Below are 9,237 nucleotides of genomic sequence, written 5' to 3' on the forward strand. Positions count from 1 at the left end.
ATTCTCCTAGACTGCAAGCTTAGCCCCCCTCCCCTGTCTCTCTCATTTTAGCAAACACGCACACATCCCTGTTCATGTCCAACTGGGCTGGCATTTTATATTTCTACATACACTCACACATATACTCACACCTTTACACACAAAAACACACAAACATACACATATATACATAAAGATACACACAAACACTCACACACACATATACATACAAAACCACATACAAAGGTGTCCTACATGAAATAGAACAGACATAGAATATAATTTATATTATTAGTAAGCAATCACCCATAATATCCAATATCAATATGTACACACACGCGCGCGCACACACACATACACACACGCACATACACAAACACACAATATCTAATGTCAATATGTACATACAATAATATCAAATATCAACACGTACACACGGACAGGCACACACAATAATATCAAATATCACTATACACAAAAACACATACAATAATATCCTTTATTAATATATACACGCACACCACACATAGAATACTATCCTATACTAAAATCTAAACACAAACACACGCAGGAAGAATTATTATTATATCCCTGTGTAAACACTCATATTTCGTGGTTACAAAGACACACAGTTATATAAACACAGAAAAATATGCACTTGTTCACCCAACTCTACGCTTGTTATAACCCATCAAACTCATGCCACAGAAAGAAACGATTTACCTGGAAGATAGTGACATTAATACAAATGCCCGTGTTGCACACATTTATCATACCTTTCAAGTGACCATGGTTGGGAAAGGCATTGTTGGTTTGAGACTCCTGTGCATCCGTTCCACAAAAGCACAGGTGAAACTCTGTCATTGCATTTGTGCCTTCTTGCACTATCCTATCCTAATAATAAATATCTATTACATGGCAGCAAATAATTCTGTAGCACTGGATACATTGTGCAAAGGGTGTACCAAAATGCAATTTGAAATACAGGAACAAACCGGTAGACTAGAACGTATATACCCTGCCTACAAGCATAGTAGTTAAAAGCAATAGGACAAGTGACATCCACAGTATAGATAAGGTAATAAAGGTAAGACAAATATCATAGGTCGAGGAAACTTTATTTGTTGACGTTGATATTAGGATGATAAAATTAATTCAAGTCATTACTCATAGGGTGATATTTTAAGTCTCAGTAAAATTTTGGTTTAAAGGTTTGTTTAAACATCTCGAAATAATCAACAATGATTAGGCGGTAAGTTTTAAATACACGTAGAAGCATTGGAAAGTTTATATCAGTAGGAAGTTTTGGTGAGAAAGGTGGAGAGACCCAACTTGTGAGACGAGTAGATAGTTCAAGTTGACCGGTATATAGCAGTAAGAGCTGAAATGTGGTAGGGTTCAGAGTTGGGGTGAGTTTTTTTTAAGTCAGAGAGTCTAAATATCCCTTTACAGAGAGGAAATCCGTAAAGGGCTTTGAGGAGTTAAGTAAAAAATGAACCCCGCCTGGATATTTTTAATACGGTACATTGATTTGAATCAACTGGTCACTAGATTGGCCACTAAGGTTGCAGTAGTCAACATATGAAATAAATGATGAAGAGATAAACTACTGTTTCAATGGTATTGAGTGAAAAATGAATGAAAGGTTATGTCAATTTGGATTTCATCAGCATATAGGTAGCATTAAAAATGTTATGTCATCATACAGTTGCCCAAAGAAGAGGCAGGCAGCAAAAAAATGGATGGTCAAGAATCGATCATTAAGAAATGTCAACAAAAAACAGAAATGAAGATGCTGTCTTACTAGAGGAGAAGATAGTGAAGGAATAATTAGATTGGTGTCATGAGAACCCAAACAAGGACTCTCATGGATTCTCATGGTCTACAACAGTCCAAAAAAAACAAAAAACAGATGGTTATCATAGGTAGCAAAAGTGTTGCTAAACTTAACCCAAACAAGGGCTCTCATGGATTCTCATGGTCTACAACAGCCCAAGAAACAGATGGTTATCATAGGTAGCAATAGTGTCACTAAACTCTCTGGAGCCAATATGATATGTTTAGAGATCTAGGGTAATAGAAGGCAGTTATCTGTGTACTCATCAGTTAAGACTTTAATATAACATCATAAAGATGTTGCATTGAAGACCACATAAATCAGCCACTAGATTGTCCCCTAGAAACTATCCACCCGTGGTCCAAACATCTTGGAATTTTTGGAAACAGATTTGCTCACAAAGATCCAGGAAGGTGTTGACAGATTTCTACAATAAAATATGACAAGTGGATAAGTGTAGCAATAGAGAAACAGAGTATCCAGAATAATGTAGTTTCCTTCATTTATGATAGAAGATCCTGAAAGAGATTTGTATGAATCCGTGCTGTTTTGTGTTGGCTAAAAAAAACCCATTAATATTGGTACAAAATATCTCTGTTTGTGAATCCATTAGATATTTGGAGCTCCAGCTTTTAAATACGAGATGTGAACATCATGGTAAATGTAGTTTACAATAGCTGACCTTTCTAGATGTTAAAGGCATTATATGCAATTCCATCAATTCCCACCCAAATCTAGTGGTTCTTTAATTGCTATTATTCAAATACGTGTTATTACATCCGAGCACATTTGATATTACACTTTATATAGAATTAATATAATGATACAAGAATTGGTCTTACCTTAAAAAGGTATATGGGCCATCATAGTATTACAAAAACCTTGAAAAATGTCTTATCAAAGTCTGAACAAGTTTTCATATACTCAAAATATGGCATGGATTACTGATCTCCTAATACAATCTCAAACGAGCTACCAGGAAGGCTGATATACATGTAGACTTTGGCACATCTCAAATACTTTCAGTGTTGGAAGTATCTCGAAGATGTAATTAGAGTAACACTCATAAGTCAAGCTTACTGGATAAGTCAATTTGTCTTAAGAGACAACATGTATGGAGTCACCCCTTTGCCTATTTGTTATAGAAATAATGCAATAATAAAAAAATAAAACATGCAAAAATAAACTAAAATAGCTCAAATATTTACTCGCCTATAAATGTTTTTCATTTATTTCAAATATCCAAGATTTGCAGCTTCTGCATTGATGTCTGGAGAGACCAGGGAATAAAATAGACCTTTCAAATAGTCCTCCTTCCTCAGATTTCAATGGGAGAACGGTACATGTTTTGACATTTTCTAAGGGGTAAGAATTTTGTATTCAAAAAGCTTTAGTAGACTCTTGTACGTTACACACCCAAAAAGTCCTTTTAAGACATTGTTGAACCAACGTTTCCAAGAATGCATGGTCACCCCTAGTTGGATTGAGGTGATTGAAAAACAGGATCTCTGAGTATTCTAACATGGATAATTCAAACTCCTACACTGTGAGTATCTTTTGAGGGGCAAGTTTATTAGAATCATGCATGTGACTTAATTTATGGCAACATTAGTCCACTGGTTGAACATCTAACAAAGCAGAGTAATGACGATTGAATCTGATTTGCTGAGCAACGTGTATAAAGAGTCCTTTTTAGGGCAAAATAAAAATAAATTAAAAAAACACTAATTGAGTAAAACTATACACAGTTCAGTAGTCACTCATTGGTAATTAAATTGCGGTAACATGATTACATAATAGGATGATCTGCTAACTTGAAGATAAATAGTTTGGGTACTACACAGTGAACTGTGTGTGAATTGAAAACAGAATTTTTTAAATTAAAGCCAAAGTATTTGAAATGGAAAAAAAATCTCCAAATATTTCAAACTTTGTTGTTTTGCCTTTTATTTGTAGAATGTACCTGTATTTTCCAACCCATCACGATTTATTGTATGGTAAATAAACGCAGATAAGTGTTAAAGCATGTCTGTATTGTGAATGGAAGTTTCTTAGCAATAGATACTTGCATTAACATTCCAAAAACAAACACATACGTAATGAAATAATGTTTTTGTAGATCAAGAACCTTCAAAGAGTGGGCGTACATGTTTGCAAAAAGCTTTTTGTTTCTGCCATAGTCAAGGATCTTGACTGGTAACATACTAATGAGATCATTTATCGTGTTACCAATTTTAGCTCCCATCAGCTTCATCAGAGGTCACTTTATTGGGGACAGTTTGGAGACTGTCACTCTGACAGATGGATCTGGTTAACGTATTTTCATTGACAGATTGTGTAATAAAGACTCACACAAGTCACTCACACAGGTTCTAGAGGAGTAGCTGCTAAACTTGGCATGCCTAGTGTTTGTGACATAAATAGCAGCCGGCTCTCAAGAATGTGTTGCAGGGTTTTCCACACTCTGGCCCTCTAGATGTTGCTGAACTACAACTCCCATGATTCTCTGGTTATCTGTTTCATTCAAAGAATCATGGGGGTTGTAGTTCAGCAACATCTGGAGGGCCGGAGTTTGGAGAGCCCCGTGTTAGAGGATGGGTGAATAGTAACACATCATTCTAAATTAGAATATGAGATGGTAGCATCTATCACAGCATGGCTACCCAGCATGCACTTTGAGTTTCCCCTTGCTTACTGGTGTACAGTATTGTGTGATTGTTTTGTGATGTGCAATCTTTGCATGTGTTTACTTTGATGTTCTTTGGTGTGCAGAGACTTGCAAGTTTGTAACGCATCTTGACAGCTGCAGTGCAGGAGGCATTGGAGGAGAGTGCAAAGTACTGGTTCTTAAATAAAAAAACATTGAGCCTGGGCCCTCTGCAGCTTTATTCTTTATATTTTCACATGGTTACTACTCCTACCTCATATTTGTATCCTGTAGCTCTCATCACCGCCTATAAAAGGCTTTATGCCCAGACTGTACTTGAAAATATATTTTTCCTGATTTTAGACTATGCCAACCCTACCATGTGCAATTCCTTCTAGTTTCAGAATTGCCTCCTCTCTTTCCATATTGCAGATTCTAACCGAAACACGGTGCTGTACATGACTTTAGTTTATGGCACCTGACCTGTATCATGAACTGTCAGAGCCCCGTAATGGTGACATAGACTGATTAAACACAGTGAGGACGATTGGTCAAAATGTGATGTACATAAAAAGTGGGGCAACATTCTAAAAGTGTGAAAATCACCATGGAAATAGTGTTAGCATGAACATTCCATTGGTGAAATTTTTCAAAACACATTAAGTTTGACTAAGTTTTTCTTGGGTTTAAAGATATGTTCATCCATGTTAGCTGACCTCATATGATTTCCTAAATTTGATTTCCACATACTATATCGTACAAAATATAATAAGACATTTTTGTTTAAAAAAATATATATATTATTAATTGGATGGGTTTAACTTTCTTACATTGTTTTTATGGCTTTTAACATGTAGCCGTGAAGATGCAGGCATGCGTCATACAAACTCACATTTATACTAGTACCAACGCATTCCACTTTCCATTGGTAGTTCTGTAAACAATACTTTGTGGACACTTCGTTTTTACCGATTTCGAGTTTTACGGCATAGACACCAAATTACACCACATAAAAGCTTTAAAGGTAAAATATAATGAAATTATTAACTTTTGATCTATTTATAGCAAATATCAGTGCTTTGTTGCTATGTTTTAATGCCCATTAATATTTTGGTTTAAATATAATTGTTTTCTCTTCACCAGCCTCTCTTCGTGACATCACTAAAATATAAAAATCTCAGCAATCATATTAGGTTGCTGCCACTGATCCAGACAGCTAGAATGCTATCTGATTGCTATCTACAGAATACTGTAAAATACTCAGGGTACACAGCAGCTCATGCTGGATGGGGGCAAATAACTAAAATCCCAATATATTTTATACTAAGGGGATATAAATAAAATAACAACATAAATGCTGTCTGTAGAATACTCAGGTAACACGGCAGCTCACACTGGAGGGAGGGAAATGTATTTAAAAAAAAATAAATAATATATTTTATACTAAAGGGATATGGACATGATAGTTCTGCAAATATTAACACTGTGCATGTCACAAAACATCCACATTTATTATTACTATAATTTTATTTCCCTTTAAATCATTAAAGCTCAAATTTGTAAATTTTAAAGTGCTGGCAAAAAGAACTCCCAAACAATCAATAATGCATTTTGAGGGTACGACATTTAATGAAAATGTCACATTATTTTTATTCATTTAAAGTACTAAGTACACTAACACCATGTAGCAGGAATTTTCACTAAAGCACAAACATTTGGAATTCACAGTTGTAGGCCCAAATAGTTGATGGGTACATGCCAGATGACTTACAAACATATTGCTATTTAGCTTTTTTGGCCTAAATGTGAAATTCCCATGTGATCTCACGACAGTTCATGGCTTAGTGAATAACCGTGGCTTCCTAACTTTTAGAACCTTTGTGGTGAAGTATATTTCTTCGAAACCATTTTGTGCTTTTATAAATAAATAAAAATGCATAGTATTGTGTTCTGTAATAAATGTGCTATATTCACGAGTTCTGTCTGTCATTCCAGGTTATCGCCCATATGTGTTGCACATTTTTTTATGATAGAATTAAATCTGGTCATATACCTTGCTGAAAGTTTAAGCTACTTTGGAAAATGTTACAGAGGAGCCCTGCCTAGCATTCCACTGGGAACTACATGGAGCAGCAAGTTCATGGAAGCTGATATTCCCCTGTCTAATGAGGTTCAATAGTGACTGCAAAATAAACTACTGTTACCAGGTTCATCTAGATCATGGGTAGGCAACCTTCGGCACTCCAGATGTTGTGGACTACATCTCCCATAGTGCTCTGAGAGCCATAATGCTGGCAAAACATCATGGGAGGTGCGGTCCAAAATATCCGGAGTGCCGAAGGTTGCCTATCCCTGATCTAGATCATTGTCTCATCTGATTTCTAGCAAATGAATCCACTCATATGATTTCTAATGTCAAACCACCCTTTAAAATTATCTCTTGTATCAACATTTCCTATAATTTGTCTTTAGCGTGTATACTTGTTTGAGCAGAAGCCTCATTGTCTCTTCTTCCATACATTGCTTTGTTTTTCATTATTTACTCATTGCTCTGAAATTTCTAAATAAAATTATAACTTCTTTAATATAACTGGTATTTAAGCACCTCTTATTAGAGAAGAACACCATTCGGTATACATAACGCAGACCGAGAGATCAGAATCTACTTCGTAAGACAAGAGGGTAATCTCTCACCAATGTTTCAGTTTGTCTCTGTCAAATTAACATCATAATTTCCATAGAAGGCTGCATCATGAGCTGAGAAATCTATTGGCAATTAAAAATAAAAAAAAAAAACTTCACAAGTGTTCTTTTAAAAATAAATATTGTGACTTTAGGGCATGACTCACACTACTTGTATGAACTCCTCGGTGAAAGACCTGAATTTGAACAGGTGGTTAAACACTTTGAGTTGGGTCATCGTAAGGTTGACATCACATATCCCAAGGACAATTGAAACATTCATTGAGGTAGATTCCTGGTCTCTTACTTGACATTGGTGTTTTACATGACGTTTTAAGTTTAGGTCATATTGTGGTTTTATTTCTAAATAGTTTTGACTTACATATTATGGTTGTCTTTCAATTGTAAAAATAAGAAAAGCAATAATGCCAACATTATCAATATATGGATATTACTTATGTTGAACAATAACCCGAATCTGTACGCAACAGGGTGGCAACATGTTAAATGGTAAATAATTCCAGTAATAATAATAGAAATAATTATATATCATTTTCAGGTAGACATGACCAGTTAGTGAAATAAAGTAATGGTTTGCCCATGTTTGTGGACAATGGAGGGCTAAGCTGGATTTCGCAATCCCCAGGAAAAATGATACATGCCAGGAATTTACCAGGAAATTGCAAGTTTTAGGCCAGGGCTTACTATGAAACAATGTCCACCAGAGCTAGTATCCCAGCTTGGATGCCTTGACATAAAATGTACAAATTCCTTGTTATTTTGTCCCCCTCCCTCTCCAATTTTTGCTAAAGTGCCCTAAGTGAAAAATTAATGGCTGGCATAATTAATTATAGAAATGGATAGAGGAGAAGAATCAAACAATCTGGTCAAGAGGTTTGGTAGAAATACTTCACCTGTGGATGCGTTAGATAGCCACTCATGGTAGACTGACACCTGCTGGATCATCATGGAACATTGATAAGGGTATTGTGTTTTTACCAAACTTGGTGACCAACAATAAATATGAGTCTTGATGAGGTCCTACACATGATTTGACAATGGGCCCATCTTACCTGTATTGGAGTGACATTTAAAGTTCTTGAGTTTCAAAAAATCTAAGGCAGATACCTATAAAAGGAATGAGAATAAAAAAAAATGAAGGGTTTTAGTGACTGACTGGTCACTTTGGAAAGAATGTGTGCAATATTATGACTGTCAGTTATTCAAAGAGTACTTATGACTTTCGTCCTGTCCAGTTGCAGAGTTTCCAACACTTGGTAAAAGCTGTTACTCTACTGGTGACTCCTAATTTGGTCATTTAGTTCTCCATGGTTTGCATGGACATACAAAGGATTCATATAATTTCCATGAGCATTTTAGGACATTTAACACATCCGCATTTTCTCACCCACAGTGGATGCCAAGAGATATATTTATTGAGCTCCGATGAGGCTGCGCAGAATTAGTCTCACCCAATGACTGCCTCGGCTGCTGCCTAGTAGATTAGGTATACTATGAGCTCAAGGATTGAAAGCACATTCAAAGGTACAATTCTAAGAATCCACTCTTGCTTTGACATCAAAACCTCAAGATGTCCTAATGCATCATACGTCCAGCACTCGATCTGATTGCAAGACCAAAACAATGTGGTATTCCTTGACTTAATAAAGCTGCATCTTACCTGTGACTGAGTGCAGCCAACTCTAGTCTGAGTGTGCACCAACCAAAATTAATATGGGGAGATGGAGTGCAGACCCTGCCTTTTCTGAGTCCTCATAGACATGGCATAGGATACTAAACTGGTGGTATCTGTGTATGCCTGGATGGACTCTTGCTTATTCTAGAACAGGGGTAGATAGCTTGACTATCCTTGGTCTAGTCACTCTAGTAGAATGTTTTCATTAGCTGAGAAGCAGATATTTTTCCTCAAGTGATCAGTTGTGATACCCCATTCTTAATACATCACCACCAGTGACTAGGGTTGGTGACCCAAACTGAGGACTGCATCACACAGTATATTGCCTTGCGTACTTACCTCCGCTACTGCTGGTAGACTGTGCAGAAACTGCATGATGACATTATTCTGTACCCT

General features: G+C 36.2%; 1 long non-coding RNA gene across 1 annotated transcript in view; it reads right to left on the bottom strand.

Annotated features, from left to right (window-relative positions):
* LOC134578641 (uncharacterized) overlaps nucleotides 1–8,275 on the bottom strand; it is a 55,329-nt gene extending 47,054 nt beyond the window's left edge. Inside the window, exon 1 of the long non-coding RNA XR_010086115.1 lies at nucleotides 8,219–8,275. This is a non-coding gene — a long non-coding RNA (uncharacterized LOC134578641). The remainder of the gene's footprint in view (nucleotides 1–8,218) is intronic.
* Between the last annotated feature and the right edge of the window lie 962 nt (nucleotides 8,276–9,237).

Source organism: Pelobates fuscus, chromosome 12 (genome assembly GCF_036172605.1).
Source record: "Pelobates fuscus isolate aPelFus1 chromosome 12, aPelFus1.pri, whole genome shotgun sequence".
Lineage (NCBI taxonomy): Eukaryota > Metazoa > Chordata > Amphibia > Anura > Pelobatidae > Pelobates > Pelobates fuscus.